The sequence below is a fragment of the Lynx rufus genome, unplaced genomic scaffold (genome assembly GCF_022079265.1).
Source record: "Lynx rufus isolate CCGP_SWC_20201006 ecotype Redwood Valley unplaced genomic scaffold, mLynRuf1.p SCAF_4, whole genome shotgun sequence".
NCBI classification, from domain to species: Eukaryota; Metazoa; Chordata; class Mammalia; order Carnivora; family Felidae; genus Lynx; species Lynx rufus.
This window is the reverse complement of record NW_025814856.1, coordinates 18,836,672-18,854,505: the sequence shown is the minus strand read 5'-3', so window position 1 is coordinate 18,854,505 and position 17,834 is coordinate 18,836,672. Positions and strand designations below refer to the sequence as shown.

The following is a 17,834-nucleotide window of genomic DNA, read 5'->3' as shown; positions in this document are numbered from 1 at the left end:
GATGGTTGTCCCGGGAACAGCAGAGTAAACAGAGTTACTGTAGGTGGTTTAGCCAAGAGTCCAGGTCTTGACCCAGTGATTAGATATGCCTCTGTTTGTGTCATCCCTCTTGGTCAGGACTGGGATCAGCAGGTGTCACCTCTATGGGGAAGCTACCATGGGGTTTTGTCCTTGGTCCTTTCCCCCTGCTTGGCTTATAGCAGGCACTCAGGAAATAGGGGTGGCAGTGAGTATGTTGACACTGGCTGTGGATGTAGGACCTCTGGCACAAATGGGCCGATCAGGGGTGGCTAACAAGGTGGTAGCATGACAAGGAGAGAGAGTCCAGGTCTGAAGATCTCAGCCCCCAATTTGCTGGGTGTCCTCCCCGTAGTGGCCCAACCTCTCTGAACCTCCCAGCCCTGATTGCTGGGCTTGAATTGCAGTAACCCCCATCCCACTCTTCCTGTGAACTCTCAGTGACTCAGCCGTACTTGGAGGCCAGCAGAGCTTTCCAGAGAAGGCACTGTAGGAAAAGCTGTTCCAGAACAGAAGTGAATTTATGCTCAGGCATAGCACCCGGCACTAACTAGGTTCTAAGTGGGCACTGCCAAGTGTAGCCTTGTAGGTTAATGAAGAAATGATAGTTCCCTAGAATGTGTGCAAAGTGCCTTTCCAAGTTTTGTATTGTAACATAAGATGTACCCCACATAAGGAGTTAACTATGCACCTCCGGTCAAGAACCTTCCACGCTTCGAATTCTCAGTGTGAGGACATTATTTATTTTATAGTCATGGACAACTCAGACCCTGATAGTTTGCCAGTGAGAAAATAATGCACACGTTTCATGCATGCGATTTGGTTCTGTCTAAACCATTGAGCTCCCTGGCTGGTGAGAACCAGAGATAGAAGCCTAGCTCAGCACCCCTACTGTGTGCTCCTGGGAAAGTCCTGGACCCTCTCTGATTCTCATTCTTGGTCCATGGCATAGCTGGGAAGTCTGGCTAGAGGACAAGGTGGTGAGAATAGCAGTGGATAGGTTGACACAGATACACCCCCTTTTCTAGAAATATGAATTCCCCTTACTGATCATTTTCATTCCTAGGATGTGTTGATCATTTCCTTTCTGATGGGAATTGAGTGATTCCAGACACTTTTGTCAACGAGCACATCTTGCCCCACCCCCACCTGGCCAGCCATAATCAAAGTCAGGCAGCCAGCTGTGGCAGACCTGAGACTTGGGATGGGACTCCTGACTCCTGTTCCAGGGTGCTGCTCCCCCTCTGGTTGTACCTCTTGGAAGGGTGGGCAGGATGAACCTGGGGAAGTGAGGAGCTGGGCTAGAGCAGGGGCCATGCTTGGTGTAGCTGTGGCCAGCCTGGCCGCAGGCAGAGGAGTGCTGACCTGGTATTCCTGGCTGGCTCCTCCTGGCATCCCTCTCCCTACCGATGGGTGCCAGCTCTCCAGCGGCTCTCTGTCCTGCTCCAGTTTTTTCTCACCGCTACCTCAGCCTCTTACTTCCCGCTGACAGCTCTGGGCCTGCTTCTTGGCACTGGACACTCTGGCGAGGTGGGCGGCAGGGAAGCAGGTGAAGAATTCTAGAGGAAAAGGACAATCCCACGGGAGCGGGAGGCAGCCAGCCTCCCCACCCCCTACAGCCCATCCCAAATCTGACTGAGTCACCATGGCTCTCCTTCAAATGCATGTGAGAGGGCCCGTGTACCCAGCCTATGCCCAGCTCTGATGGGTCAGGAGGATGCTTGCAGCAGAGCCCTGACCCAACTGCAGACACTCCCGGGGATCCTGGCACCAGCTCTGCCAAGCTGACAGCCTCATTCCCCAGTGGCCTCCCAGGTCTCCCTGTGCTGATTCCGTGCTACCCCCAAACACCCTACAGCCAGGGTGTCCTGGCATCTGGGCCCCCTTGGCCTTCTTCTGCTGCATGGCTGCCCTCTCCCCATACCCTAGTCCTAGAGGCTGCCCCACTCCCAGAAGCTGGGCGCTGCAAGAGCTGGCAGCTGCAAGAGTCCAGAAACTGCAGACAGTGGCATTTGGGAGCATTTTCCTTGACTTGGCACTTTCTTCCTCCTGACCTCATCACAACATCGTTGGGGCATGGCTAGGTGCAGACTGGGGCCCACTTACAGGTTAGAAGCCATGGCACACCTAGGTGGGATGTGGGGGCTCTGTGAAGACCGCATCATGTTTCCTCGTCTAAGCCCAGGTCCAGCACACAGTGGGAGCTCCTGCTGTGGCCTGGTTCTCACATGTCATTCCCACCCCCATGCTTAGCCAGACACTCCTAAGCCATGCCCGCCCTGGGTACCCCAGCCCCACCTCCCCCCAAGCCCTGGCCTACTCCTGATGTGAACAGGCCACGAAAGTGTGGACTGTATACTCTGCCCCCTCCAGAACCCCTGGAGGCTGATGATGGTCTCCCAAGCTCCTACTCTGCCCTCCCCCATCACCACCATATTGTCCCCATCCTCTGGGGCTAGGTGGGGGGGGGGGGTGCAGGGAAGAGCAGAGAGCATATGCTTGGGCTCTGAACTCATTTACATAATGAGGCTGATCAGGATGAATAATTCATCAGGTGCCTGGGGTGCATGGGGGAGGATGTGGAGATGGCTGGTCTCCCCACTTTGAAGACCAGGTCACTCTGACGGGTATAGCCAGGGACCTACTGACTTTTGACTGGGTGTCCAGGTAGAAGGGGAACAACTCTGGGGACCTTGTGGGAAAGCAAAGCTGGAGAGATTGTAGTCAGACATGAGGAAGCATCAGTGGCTCATCAGGTGTGTGTCATCCTGAGATGGGTTTCTGACCTGGGTGAGACAACTTCTTTGCAGAGTTTCTAAAGAAGGAAGTAAGAAGATCCTCTCTCTGGGGTGAGGGAGGGCTTCCTGACCAGAGCTGGGCTGGGAACTGAGACCTGGGATGATCATGCCTGGGGTCCACAGGCCATCCTCTGAGAAGTGTCAAGTCAAGTCTAGACCCATCGGGGCCTTTCTCATTCCACATCAACCCCTCCTGCCTCGCCTCCTGATTGGGACAGAAATGGCTTAGAGCCCTGTCAACATCCCTGGCTGCTGCAGTTCCATGATGGCCTCAGCCTAGCTGCATGCTGCTGATTACTCCTGTAGTCCTTTCATATAAATGGGGAAATCAAGGTCCTGAGTGACAGTCTTCTCTAGCCAGTCCCATTCTGGAGCCCTGACAGGCCAATCTTAAATAGTAGTGGGGATGGGGAGAAGCACCAAGCTAGAAGTGCAGGCCTGGGGCCTGCCTGGAGGAGCTACCCTGAGGCAGCCCCTCCCCTAAGCCATGGAGCTACATCCACAGAAAATAGGACCCTGGGACTCAGATCCCTAACCAAATCTCCTGCTCCCCTCCCCACTGCTGTGCTTCTCTGGACTGTCATGGTGATTCAGACCAATGGCATCCATGTGTCCTCACTTCTCTGGGTAGCCAGGAATGGCATTTTTGAACCAGTGACGGTGCCACAGTCCCAGCCCATCTTGTCTGCCCCTGGCCATCCCTGTACCCCGTCTGCTCACTGCTCCCTGGGAATGTGTAATTAATATTTGCGGAGTGCCACATCTGGAGCTGGCTCCTGGCAAGGACCAAAGTCTGGCCACATCAAGAGTGCCTTTCCTGAGGGGCTCAGCAAAGTGGAAACAGGGCCCCTTCTTAGGTGCCTTTGAGACACGCCTCCTGCTGTTTCTCCAACTCTCCCCACTGACTGGTACCACCAATTTCTGAACCTCATGCATACTCACATACTGGTTTGGGGGCACTGGCCAAGGCTGTTGTTGGCCTCCACTGGGGAGGGTCCTCTCTGGGCTTCTGGGCATTCAGGTGGGGTTAGCACTGTCCAAAAGTGCCAGGGAAGCTCAGAGCCCCAGAGGGAGCTGAGGCAGAAGAGAAAGAAGGAAGCTGGGGTAGGGGGAGGTGCCAGGGAACAGAACAGCCCCTGGAGGGTCAGGAAAGGGGAACTCAAGTGATTGTGACCCCCCAGACCCCGTAGTTGGTCTTTCTGTCAGAGCACCGTGGTTCACATGTGCCCCGAGAGTCAGGCCTGCAGCTCCTTGGCCAGGCGGACCCCTACCCCCAACCCCTTCCCTCATCTTGGGGACCAGCACAGGTCAGAGTCAAGTGAGGGGTGGTGAGGGAGCCCCACCCGGGCTCATCATAACCTCTCCTCAAGGCTTCCAGAAGCCTCAGTCCTAGGGGCTCTGCTCTTGCTCCTCACAAAGCCGACACCCGTCCTCCAGCCACCTCCTAGTGAGTCCCAGTGGAGCCCTCCTCTCTCCTGGTGAAGATGATCAGGATGTGGGGTGCGTCCGGGTGGAGGTGGGGGGGGGGGCGCGAGTGTGAAATATGCCGCTGGGTAGGGATTGCTGCCGCTCGCCTCCCTAAAAACCCACATATATTATTCTTTAATGGAAAGTTAATTGTCTTATTATTCCCTCCATATGGTCCTCTTGCTCGGCACCCAGCGGGGATGCATGGGGCTGAGGAGGGGCTCCTGGGAGGGCGTCTGAAACATGGTGAGGCTGCCACTTGAGCATAATTGGATACACAGAGGCAGATGCGTGGAAGCCTGGCCGAAGCCTGCCTGGACCCCCTCTCTGTCTCCCCAGCACAGGCTCCCCACCTCTTTTCCTTCCAGGCCTGTCCTGGGGGGGTGGTGCCTCTTCTGCCCCTCCCCCCACTTAAGGTCTGGGATGCTCTCTTCTGAGTACTGTGTGGTGAGAGAGGGAGCCTGTGTATCCTCCTGCCTGCCCCCTCCCCCCACACACTCCTTTGTCGCCTACAGGAGAAAATTCCATTTTTGAAGCTTTTCAAAAGCCGTTTAATCTGTGGCAGGAACTCCTGCCTGAGGGCCAGCTGACTGGCTTGGGTCTCCGGCACCCCTTCCACACACCCTCCCATCAGAGAAGGGGTGCAGGGAGGTCAGTGTGGGGGAAGGGCTGCCCTGAGACACTTTGCCCAGGGGCCCTGGCTTATAGTTGGCCATCCCTTCCATGGGGACCAGCTGCTAGAGCCTCCCCGACCCCAAGGGCTCCTCCAGGACTGCTAAGGCTCGGCCAGTACCCTTCTCAGCCCCTGTCTTCTCCCAGGCCTCTCCTCTTCCTACTCCCCACAGAGTGTGAGGATGTTAGGTCAGAAAGACCTCACAGCAGGTGGAGGATGCCGTGACAGGCCCCCAGAAGGGCCTGAGTCGGTGGTTGCCTCCGTGGCCAATTCAGAGCCTCTTGCTCCTGGAGTCTTAGAGGGGGAGGCTGGAGCAGGGAGCCCTGCTAGGAGGCTTCTGGAGTTCTGGCACAGTCTTAGTGAGGAGCTGCTGCCCAGGTGCCTGTGGAGGTCGTGGGTGTGGTGGGGACAGGTCTATGGGAGAGGCCTCTCTGGGTGGGATCAGCAGACCCATGGCTGGTGGTACAGGCATGGGAGAGTGACCATCAGCTTCCAGCTTGTGTCAAGAGGTCACTGTGGGGCCACATCCGAGGTCAGTTCCAGAGGATAGGGACCAGCTCAGATCTGGAGAAGAGAGTTGTGCATTCCTAAGGTGAGACCTGCCTGAGGTCCTGCAGCTGGTAAGTGGCAGAACTGGAGCTTGAACATGGAACCTGTGCCATGGGCAGCAACCCCGTGGTGGGTGGTGGTGGAAAGACTGGAGAGGGCAGGAATGGCGGGGCTGGGTCTTCCCACACTGAGGGACCCAGGGCCTGTTGTCCTGCCCCTCTAAATCTTGCTTCCCCCATTCGTGAAATAGGAACCTGAGTGCCTCTATTCTCATGGGAGATGAGAGGATCTTAAGGGACCAGGGACAAGGAAAGGCTGCAAACAGAGTCCTGCAAATGTGGGGGTACCTTTATGCGCCCCCCCCCCATCTATCAGATGCTTCCCCTTCTAGGAATTGGTCACAGTTTGGGGAAGTTCAGATGCCCAAGGTGTCCCCTTTGCTTGTCTCAGCCCAGGAATTTGGAAATCTGTTTTCTCCTCCCTGCTGCGAGTCTGTTCTAGCTGCTATAGCAGAATACCATAGACGGGTGGCTTATAAACAACAGAATGTATTTTTAATGGTTCTGGAGGCTGAAATTCCAATATCAAGGTGTCAACAGATTTGGTGTCTGGTGAAGGCCCACTTGATGGTTCGTAGACTTCATGGTTCGTAGACGGCTCTCTTCTTGCCATGTCCTCACATGGTGGAAGGGTGAAGGATCTTTCTGGGGTCTGTAATAAGGACACTAATCCCATTTGCAAGGGCTCTGCCCTTATGACCTAATCACTTCCCATAGAGCCCACCTCCGGATACCATCATGTTGGGATTAGGTTGCAACATATGGATTTGGGGGCAACACAAATATTCAGTCTTTAGCACTGGCTGACCATGACATCTTTTGGGAACCTTACAGGGAGAGGCACAAAAGCCACCAGGACTTGAAGAAACAGGGCCTATGGGCCAGGGAAGGGTGAGTGGTTTCTTGGGCCAGGAACCTAGGGAGGCAGCTGCAGAGGCATCCCTAGGGAGGAGGCCGGCAGAAGTGAAGGGAAGGTCCCCTATACCCCAGAAGAGGCCTGTGTGTCGGTTTCTCAAATCAGTCAGCCAGTTGGCAGCTTGTCTCCAGGCCTGGTGGATTGGGCATGGGGCTTGGCTGGCAGTAGAGTAGAGGTGGTAGGAAACCACTGATCTCTGGGCCAGCCCCAGGTACTGGCACTGGGGATAGGGTGGTGGGTCAGGAAATGGTGTGGCCAAGGCCAGGGCTGAGGATCATGGGTTCTTGATCCTCAGCTCCAGGGATGTGTGGAAGATTCTCTGATCAGGGCCCCTCAGTTTATTTTTTTATTTTTATTTTTTAAACTTAATTAAGTCATCTCTACAGCCAGCATGGGGCTCAAACCCACAACTCCAGTTGCATGCTCCTCCAGCTGAGCCAGCCAGGCATGAGGTCCCTCAGCTTAAAGAAGAGACGGTCTCAGAGGAATGGTCAGAACCTCACCAGGCAGACAGAGTGCCTCTGTCTGGAAGTTTTGGTTGAGAACCTATGGCTTTACACAATACTCCTTTCCTGAAGTGGATGCCCCACAATCCTTCCATCTTGGGAATCTAAGATGTTTGTCTGCTAGACTTTCCTAATGCAAGACACCCTCACTCCCCGTCCCACACACACAGTAAGACTGTTCTGGTGAATACCCTAGCTCTCTCCTGGGGTCCCCAGACATGCTGGCCTTGTAGCCAGGACAGCTGGGGGTCAGCTCCGATGGGGGCTCATATTTGCAGATTGTTGAGAAGAGGTCAGGATCTGCTTCCCTCCCCGCTGGCCTCTGCAGTCACCTCGGGAAGGCAATGGGGCTGCATGTCCAGAACCAGGAGCTGGTGTGGATGATCAGGGGCGGGAGATGGGGGATGGGGGTAGAGAACCGAATGGGTTTCCATGCTGGGCCCCTGGGGATGGCTGACCCGATCTGCATTCCTCCCTGCTCCCCTACGCCCATGCATTGCTGGATCGGTGGCAGCCACGGGGACACTTGCCTGAGATTTGTGGAGCCCCGAGCATTTGGCAGAGGCAGAGAAGTAATTGGTTCTGACAAACCACAGCCGGCCCCAGGGGCAGCATGAGCAGCATTTACCACGACCAGGCAGGAGACGCAGGCTCAGCCTGGCCTCCCTCCACCTTCTCTGAGCATGGCTCTCCAGTCCTTGGGAGCAAAGATCTAGAGTTTGGAGAGGGTTATAGAGCCTTAAACCTCCTGTCTTTCACATACCTCTCTCCTGGCTCTGGGACCTGGTTCACATACCTCTCTCCGGGCTCTGCAGGGCAGCTAGCTGGCTACTTGTATGTGTGGGTGGAGGCAGGGGGTAGATCCTGGACAGACTCCTCAGACCCCTCCTTGTCCATCCTTGGGTTCTTATGAATCAGGGAACCCTAAGGCTCGAGCATCCTGGGGTCAGAGTGTGGGATAGGGGGCTGGGCCCCACCTAAGAGGATGTACAGTCTGGGTGGAGAAGCAGGCTGCACACGCATGGGATGCACATATACACACATGCCTGCAGTGTACAGATATGCATCTGTGTGCCCACAGGCTGGCATGGAGTAGGTGTTAGCTAGTAACTGCTCGATGGATAAACAAAGTGGCAGGCATCTGAGGACTGAGAGGGGGAAGTCCAGGGCTCTGACTGTCCCACAGGACCATGGGAACCATTCAGCCCCACATGGGGAAACAGACCCTGCATCAAGATAGACCTTCAGTGCCAGATGCCCCCAGACAGGTAGGCTGACATGGGGTCTGCCAGGCTTGGTCCCCCTATGTGAGGGAATGGAGGGTGTGGGGGCCGTGAAAAAGGGCTCAAGAGAAGAGCCAGCTGCAAGATGTGTTGGCACCCAGATATCAGGCTGGGGTGGGAGATGATGGGCTGTTCCCAGAGTGACTTAAAGGCCTGGCCAAGGTGTGTGGCCTGGGCAGGGGGAGCAGTGAGCCTTTGGGCCACCCAGCCATTGCTGTGCCTGCCCTGTTCCCACTAGACATCCTAGCTTCTCTCTCTAGTCCACTTGCCACTCTCCTCACTTACCCCCATCCCCTCTGGGTCTGACCCCAGTTTTAAACCCAACCCACAGCTCCCTCCCTCAGGAAGCCCTCCAGGTTGGGGCTGAGGCCAGTGATGTCTGGTATCCCCACTCCCTTCTGCTTTTGCATCCTTTGGGTACACAGAGAAGACAGGAGCTGCCAGGAGCCTCTGATGGGCATTATATGGGGTAGGGAGATCATGACCAGAAAGCAGGGTCATGCCCAGGCCTCCCCAGAGTCCACCTGCACAGGGCAGTCAGACCTAGAAGGCAGGCAGCCCCCTTGTGATTGATTCTTGGTCCCTTGACTCACTGGGAGACACCTCTCTGACCTATAGAGGTTTGTGTAAGGTGGAGTGTGACTGACCACGTGTGGGAGAGGACAGGAGCGTGATGCTGCATGTGGGATGTGAGTATGTGCACGCACAGAAGAGAACCCACAAACCTGCATTTGTGCTGTGTGTGGGGGCGTGAGCAGGTATGCACGTGCATGTGCTCAGGAAAGCATGTGTGCTTCATGGGGGGTGTGACCAGGCAAGTGTGCATATGCACGCATGTGTATGTGGCTGAGCTCTGTATGGAGGTGGGAGCAGGCATGCTTACAGAGCAGGGTGGGCCTGCGAGGAGGCAGGTGCCAGGAGCTCTGTGTCACCCGAGCAGGCGAGAACTACTTAACTGGTTAATTAGTGAAGCTGAGAAATCTCATCTGTGGGTGAGGAGCTCACATTCACGCACACACCATGTTCCCATGTATGGGACACATCCCCCCAAGTTACTCTGCCTGCCGCTGTGCTCAGCAGCCCTACAGGGGGGACAAGGTGCTGGTCGGCTATGGATCTGTGTCCTCACACCCATGTGTGTCTGCATCCTGGGATGGGTGTTGAACCAAGTGGTCCCACTTTGGAGAGCACAGGCCTGTGCAGGCAGTCCTCATCGTCCCCAGTCCACTGCTCAGAGAGGCTGGGTGGTGAGGCCACCAGGACATTGTTCCCATTTCACAGATGACAGAGCTGTGGCCATGTGCAGGAGCTTCCTTCCTAGGTCTTGGGCATCCTGGTGAGGGAGAGTAGCCCTTCCTTCCCTGGACGGAAGCATTACTTTCTGGAGATGGCCAAACAGTTTGGGTGTCTACGGGCTTCGAGCAGAGCTTGAGCTTCCTGGACAGGAAGCCCAGGACAGACCTCTCCCACTTACACCCACCAGGTACCTTGTCACCAGCCAGCTTCCTGCATATGCCCTGTAGGCAGACCCTGGGCCTGATCCCCACCCCCCAGAAGCCTGCTGAACACCTCCCCTCTCCTGTCCCCCCCCCCATGCACCCCAGCTCCTACAGCCCCATGTATCTCCCCTTGTGCATGACGGTGGCTGCCTCTGTTCTGAATGCTCCACTCAAGTGCAGCTCCTGAGGCACTAATGCCGTTTGTTGGGCTTGGCCTTAAGGCCCAGAGTTTCCTGGATGACAATTCCCCACTTTCCTGCTGCCCCCAGACTCCCAGGCTCCGCTGCTGCCTGCCTCATCTTCGTGCAGGAAGACCCGGAAGCTGGGTCAAGTGGCAGCCACTTGCCTCTTGATCAGGTGTTGACGGAGGAGCCTTCATTATGCTCCATCTACAGGCACAGAATAAATTGGTGTGCAGTGAATTTATTCTTTTTAAAGAGGGACTTTCACACTGGGGAAAACTTTTTAAAAGAACATTTATATAAAAAGCAATTACCATGCCAGTAATTTTTATGTATTCTCCCCCTTCCATCTCTGCCTTTGTGTTTGAATGTGACCGCCTCCTGGGCAGCTGCAGCCTAGCTCCCTGGCCTCCGGCTACAGCTTCCCGCCTGCTGGAGTACCTCCTCCTCCGGGAAGGCTCCGGATGCAGGGCCCAGGCCCAGCAGGAGTGCAGACTCCAGAGTACGGCTGGGTGGATTTATGTTCAAAACTCGGGTGCTTTGGAAATTTCCTCTTGCATGCATCTGTGTCCCAAGGTTGCTATATGTCCAGGGCTGGGGAGGCCCTTTCCTCTTGGTGGCACTGAGCACTTAAAGGTACCTGCTTCCCAGCAGCCTCACGGCCAGTCCGTGATGGGGGAGGTGGTGGTGTGGGAACAGGTATTTTCCCTCCCGAGGAGCCACTAACGGGCACCCTGCTTCCCCAGCCATTATTGCTCTCACACTCGATGCATTATGTAAATTGTCTCCGTTGCTAAGTGGTGGAGGAACTACTCAGGGGGAACGGAGGTCTGGAGCCTTCTGGGTGGGGGGGGGGGGGGGGAAGGCAGGAGACTGGCCCTGAGAACTCACTGCTCCACATCAACGGGGGTCTGGTAGCCTCCCAGCTCAGACTAGGACCCCCAGGGCTTGCACACTGTCACCCCCTCAGATACAGCTTTTTGAGGGCTGTGGCTGTACCCATAGCAGATTGGAGCTTCCAGGAGGCCAGGGGGCTCTCTCATTGGACAGGACCGTCAGACTGGGTCTTTGCCTCTCACCTCAAACTGTCTCCCAGAGTAGGTACTTCTGCCACCTGCACGAGTCTCACCAACAGCATATATACCCATAGAACCTCCTTAGAAACCCTGGGCAGAGGGACGCCTGGGTGGGTCTGTCAGTTAAGCGTCCAACTTTGGCTCAGGACATGGTCTCATGGTTCATGAGTTCCAGCCCTACATTGGGCTCCATGTTGACAGTGCAGAACCTGCTTGGAATTATCTCTCCTTCTCTTTCTGCCGCTCCCCGCTCTCAAAATAAATAAATAAACTTAAAAAAAAAAAAAAGATGGGGCACCTGGGTGTTTCAGTCAGTTAAACATCCGACTCTTGGTTTTGGCTCAGGTCATGATCTCATGGATTCGTGAGTTCAAGCCCCACATTGGGTTCTACGCTGACAGTGCAGGGATTCTGTCTCCCTCTCTCTCTGCTCCTCCCCTGCTTGTTCTCTCTCTCTCTCTCAAAATAAATAAATAAACTTAAAAGGAAGGAAGCAGGGAAGGAAGGAAGGAAGGAAGGAAGGAAGGAAGGAAGGAAGGAACCTTTGGCAGAGCTGGGAAAGGTGTTGTCTATCCATGGGGCTGGGAGAGCCACCACCTGTCCCCTGGGGACCCTGGAGCTCCTTTTCCATGCAGTGACGCACAATGAGGCACATAAGGGTCTTGAAGGCTCCTGGGAAGGACAAGGCCTGAGTGACAAAGGGGCTTTCCCATGGTGCTTACCTGGCTTGCAATCTTCCTTTTTGAGACCCAGACCAGGGGTCTGGGTCCAATGTCTGGTTCTCTGTTCCCTGAGGGCTCCGGATTTCCTCCAGCTGAGCCCAACTCTCATCTGAGCTTATGCTTTATGTGAAGCTCCTCTTTGCAGGTCTCACACTCGTCCCCCCTCCCTCCCTGGGACCGAGGGGCCCCTGGGGTGGACATTCGTCTAGTGCAAGGAGGCCGCTGGGTTGAAGGGCTGCAGGTTTTTGCATTTTCCAGGAAGTTACATGAGGAGTTGGGATCCCGGGGAGTGGGTGAGAGTTTGCACAGACATTTGTGGCTTACCCAGCGCCACTTTTCAGGCAGTCCCTTCCCTCCTCAGCCCTCCCCAAGCATGGCTGCCTGTGAGTCTGGCACAGGTTTAAGTAGAGGTCGGTGCAGAGGTAATGAGTACACCCATGGCTGCACCTTGTGGAAGATGTGGAGCTTCCTCTCCCCACCTGGTACCATCCCCCACTGTGGGCTGCTGTCCCTCAGCTTGCTTTCTGATTACCCCCAACTTTGGGGAAAGGTAGAAGTGGGGATGAGGGGTCACCCAGACCAGGGTCACTACTACTGAGTTGATGTTTTGGCCTAAGGAGCCAGGTCTGTGTACTCAGCTGGTCAGGGAACTGAAACCTCGAACCCCCTTCATTTGCAGTGAGAGTAAACAGAGGTGGTGGTGATGTCAACAGAGCGCAACATCAGCTCTGCCCTTTGGGGGCTCCTGGCTGCGGGCCAGAGGTGGGAGTCAAAGCAGTCCATCTCCTGCCTCTGACTCCTCTGCCTACATTACTCTTTTTCCTTTCTTCCTTCTCCCACATCCCCCTCCTTTCTCCCTTTATTAATATTTTTTTTTCTTATTCTTACGTTTCTATATGGATTTTTAAAGTCAGGGTTTTAAAATCAGTGTCATATACGCACATAGTATAAAGCCATGGTTTTAACAGGCATGTTGTGTTAGGAGCACAGCAGCCCCCTCCTCTCCATTTCCAACTCCCCAGAGGCTGTCACTTTCTAATCTCAGAACTCCGTATCTCTAAATGACATACTTATGTCACTACTTCACGATTGCTCAGTTTTAGGCATTATCCACGGACACGCACTAGGGAAGAGGAGGACGTAGCTCTCCGAGCTACGTCCTCCTCTCCCTTTCTTCCCCTCTTCCCCACGCACAGTCCTATCCTTCACCCTCCCAACACCATCACACCGTGATGTGGGTGGGGTTGGACTCAGTGTTGACATTGTCCTGACTTGGGCAGATGCTATTCAGAACTGTAACTCATAGTACACACTTTTGGGTACAATTTTTACATTTTTTTCCTGCGGATAACAACTGTCTGGTGTCTGCTTAGTTTTCTGTGAACCTTTGCTCATGCTGCCCCAAACCCCCTGCTCTTCTCTCTGACCTCCTGTCATACATGCAGATCCACCTGGGATTCTGTCCAGTAAACTGCCCCCAGGAAGTCTTACCTGGAGCCCCCTACTTGCTCCCGCGAACACAGCCTGTGGCTCAGACTGTGCCTGGGATCTCCCTCCCCTCTCATCTGGGTTGGAATCCCTGTTTCCTGGATACCATGGGCTCCACTTCCTTGGTTTCTGATTTTCTCCCTTGTTTGGGTAGAGGACATTTTCAGTTGACTTCTTGAGGGAAGGTACGCGGGAGCTAGACTTTTGAGACTTCCATGTCTCAGAAAGCCTGCCCTCTCCCCCACACTTGGCAGACATTTTAGTTGGGTGTGTAAGTCCAGTGTGGAAACTATTTGCCTCAGAATTCCTAAGGCAGTGCTCCATTCCTTCCAGCTTTTTGAGTTGCTCTGGAGAGGTCCAAAGTTCATTCACATTCCCGGTCCTTTGTACATGGGCTGATCTTTATCTCTAGAAACTTTCTCCCCTGTGCCCAGCGTTCAGAAATTCCACACTGATACACCTTAGTGGGGTTTATTTTCACTCTTTGCCATTCAGTGAACACTTCAAGCTGGACACTCAAGTTCTGGGAAGTTTTCTTGAATGATTTCTTTGCCTAATATTTTCTGTTCTCTTTCTAGAACCTTTAACTCAGACTTTTTCTTTTTTTTTTTCTCTCTTCTCTCCAATTTTCCATTGTATTTTTTTTAATCAGGAGGTTCTTAATTTTATCTTCCATCCTTTCTATCAAGTTTTACATTTTGTTACCCTGTTTTTAATTTCCAGGATCTCTCTTTGATCCTTTGAAAAAATAACATATATCTCTTGTTTCATTGTTGCGACAATGCCTGTTTGCTCTCTGAGGATGATAGTATTATAGCTTAAAAAACAAAACCAAACAAACAAACAAACAAAAAACTCCTTTGGGGACCCTGGCTGGCTTAGTAGGTAGACTATGCAACGCTTGATCTCAGGGTCATGAGTTCAAGCCCCATATTGGGCATGGAGCCTACTTAAAAAACAAAACAAAAACCCAACTCCTTTGTTTTGAGATAATTTTAGACTTACAGAGAGGTTGACAAAATAGCATAGAAATTTCCTGACCCTTCACCCAATTTCCCCATCTTGTATAACCATAATGCAAGTATCAAAGCTAAGGAGAAATTGACACTGGTACCTTATTACTAACCAAAGTGAAGACTGTATTTGAATTTCACCAGTTTTTTCTGAATTTGTTTTAACATTTTTATTCATTTTTTTGAGAGACAGAGGGAAACAGAGCATGAGCAGAGGAGGGGCAGAGAGAGGAGACACAGAATCTGAAGCAGGCTCCAGGCTCCGAGCTGTCAGTACAGAGCCTGACGCGGGGCTTGAATCCATGGACCGTGAGATCATGACCTGAGCCAAAATGGGCCACTTAACTGACTGAGGCACCCAGGTGCCCCTTTAATGTTTTTATTTTATTTTTGGGGGGAGAGAGAGAGAGAGAGAGAGCGCACACGAGTATGAGTTGGGGAGGGGCAGAGAGAGAGGGAGACACAGAATCTGAAGCAGGCTCCAGGCTCTGGGCTGTCAGCACAGAGCCTAACGCGGGGCTTGAACTCATAAACCGTGAGATCATGACCTGAGCTGAAGTTGGAGGCTGAGCCGACTGAGCCACCCAGGTGCCCCGAATTTCACCAGTTTTTATACTAATGTCATTTTTCTCTACCAGGATTCCACATTGCATTTAGTTGCTCCTCCAGTCTGTGACAGTTTCTGTGTCTTGGTCTTTCATGATCTTGACACTTTTTTAAAAAGTACTGGTCAGGGGCACCTTGGTGGCTCAGTCGGTTAAGTGTCTGACTTCGGCTCAGGCCGTGATCTCATGGTTTATGAGCTTGAGCACCATGTCGGGTTCCATGCAGACAGCTCAGAGCCTGGAGCCTGCTTCGGATTCTGTGTCTCCCTCTCTGTATCTCTGCCCCATCCCCCCTCATGCTCTGTCTCTCAAGAATGAATAAACATTAAAAAAAATTTTTTTTTAATACTGGTCAGTTATTTTTGTTTAATATCCTTCAATTTGTGTTTGATGTTTTCCTGTGAGTAGATTGAGGTTATGCATTTTTAGGAACAACACCATAGAAATGATGTGTCCTTCTTAGCATATCACATTAGGGAGTACATGATGTCAGTATGCCTTATTATTGGTGATGTTAATTTTGATTACTTGGTTAAGATGGTGTCTGCTTGCTTCCTCCACTGCTTGTCTTACTTGTTTATTCAATTATTTATTTATATCAGTGTCGACTCATGACTCCTTATTCTGTAGGTTATAATTCACGATTGTCATTGTTTCTTTTCTTGCTCATTCCAGCTTTGGCCATTTGAGCTCTTCTATGTTGGCTCCTTTGCCCCTCTGACATACTCTTACCCTTATTTGAATACTTCCTTACTTTCTGTTACCACAAAGATCCTCCAGGCTCATCTTGTATTTTCCCTGGAATCAGCCACTTCTCCAAGGAGTTCTGGTTCTGTTCATTGGCAAGCAGTAAAGATCTGTGTGCCAAGTGTGCTCCTTGCTACTGGGGTGTTACTGCTTCCAGGCCCTCTCATGATCAGAACTGGGGAAATATATGTGCGTCTGCTACCCATGTGTACACACATACCTATGATTACATCTTTATCTATCTGTGTGTATATTCAGAACTATGAATCTATACCAAAACTTCTGACTCCAATCCAGTGCAACAAGGTTCATTCGAGTCTTCCTCCTTTCCTCTTTGTGACTTCCATCTCCAACAGTGAGAAACCAAGTTCTTGTTATCAATAATATATTTACTTATTTCTTCAACCCTAGCATACACAACTTATGGTTCCTTCTGTAGCCCAGGTTCCTTCAGGAGCTTTTTGTTTGTTTTGGTCCCTGCCTCCTATGTGCCTGTGTCCCCTCTGTGTTTTAGGGTTTCACCTGGTCTACTCATATTTAAGCTAATAGATGAGTTTATGTGATAGGAGCTGAGAAGTGGGGCTCACAGTCCTCTGAGTTTCAAGTCAAACCACCACCAGAGAGTGGGGGCACTGAATGTGGGGGTGACATCCAGGCACGGGGGGGTTGGGTGGGGGGTTCATGGGATTTGATTTCATTGTGGGTGATCTGGCCAAATGGCCCTTCTGGGCTGTAGGTTCCCAGGGAAGTTTCATTCAGCCTCCCATTTGGGGTTTCAGGTCTTGTTCTTTGGGGTTCCCCAACATTAACCTACTGACAGCACAGGAGAGCCTCCCAGGGCCTGCTGAGTCCATCACCACGGTCCATGGTCCATCTGCTTCCAGCTTCCAAATGTTGTTTCTAGCACCTCCTGCATGTTTTCTTTGACTCATGGGTTTTTGCCATTTTGAATAACCCTTTCCTGTGGTTTCAGGAAGTTTTGAGAAAGAATAGAAGTTCAGTCCCCTAGGCACCACTTGCTGTCATGCTCTTATAGCAGCTGAGACCGTAATTACCATTTAGTGAAATCCATGCAGGGCCCTGGCCAGTGAATGGATAAGCAGGAGGTTTTCTGTGGCTGAGGGAGGCGGCAGGCAGGCTGGCCTCTTGACCTCCCTCTCACTGCCCCTTATCCTCCACATGAGCCCTGTTTCCTGTCCTGGACTCCAGAGAACACAGTTTGAGAACTGCTGCCCTGTGTCTGGGAGTGCATCGGGCCCAGGGTTTGGCTTGGGGTTAGCATCAGGGAGCAGAGGAGGGGATTTAGGGAGAAGGCAGGGAGGCAGGGGGCTCAATAGGGAACCTAAGCAGCCTGGTTCTCTCCTTATGACCAGGTGCCCCTCATTCCAAGCCTCAGTTTCCCCATCTATGCAGTAGGAAGCCCCAGCTAGCCTGGCTTACATAGTCAGCAGTGGGGAAGGGCTTTGTGGATAAAGTTCTGCCTTGATTGACAGCGTGCCAGCTATTCCCTGGATACCCGCCCCCCCCCCCCCGCCCCAGCACCTTCTTTGTGCCCAGGTAGGGTTACCTAGGGCTTCCATGACCAGGGCAGGGCATTACCCTGACCTTGGCTGAGGGCTGAGGGCTCATCCCGTGGTGCAGCTCCCAAAGATTCAAGCTGTTCTAAGTGAGAGTCCTCTCTTGAGCTCAGCCCCACGTCTCCAAGCTCCCCAGGGCCATGCCCTTGCCCTGCCTGTTCCATCTGCTTGTGGTGCCTTCCTTAGTCCCCACTGGCACCTGTTTAAATCGAGCTTCTCCTGAAGCTGGGTGAGTGATCCACCTCGGGGGTGGTCAGATCCAAAGAAGCCCCTCGCAATCAGGTGACCTGAGCCCCAGCTTCCTATCTGTGAAAGAGAGAGTGTTGTCTCTGCCCTCGGGGTCATGTTGAGATGAGAAGATGTGGAGTTGCTGCAGGTGACAGAACCAAGCCCTGTGTGTGCTGAGGTAGCAACAGAGGAATGTGGAGTTGTGGGGTAAGAGCTGGACTAGGGACCAAAGGCTGGGCAGGGAGAGGCAAAGATTGGGCTGGGCTGGAGGCAAGGGACTAGACCCAGGCCAATGGCTGGAGCAGGAAGCAAGGACTGGATGTGAGGACAGCTGGCCAGTGTACCAGGGGGCCAAGGGGTGGACTGGGCAGCCAGGGCAGTGGGGAGATGGAGCTACCTTCCTCCACCCTATGGATAGGGCTGGGCAG

At 53.1% G+C, this 17,834-nt stretch overlaps 1 protein-coding gene across 3 annotated transcripts in view; it reads left to right on the top strand.

Annotated features, from left to right (window-relative positions):
• Positions 1–17,834, top strand: part of CACNA2D2 (calcium voltage-gated channel auxiliary subunit alpha2delta 2) — a 141,909-nt gene that overhangs the window by 27,868 nt on the left and 96,207 nt on the right. The window lies entirely within an intron of this gene.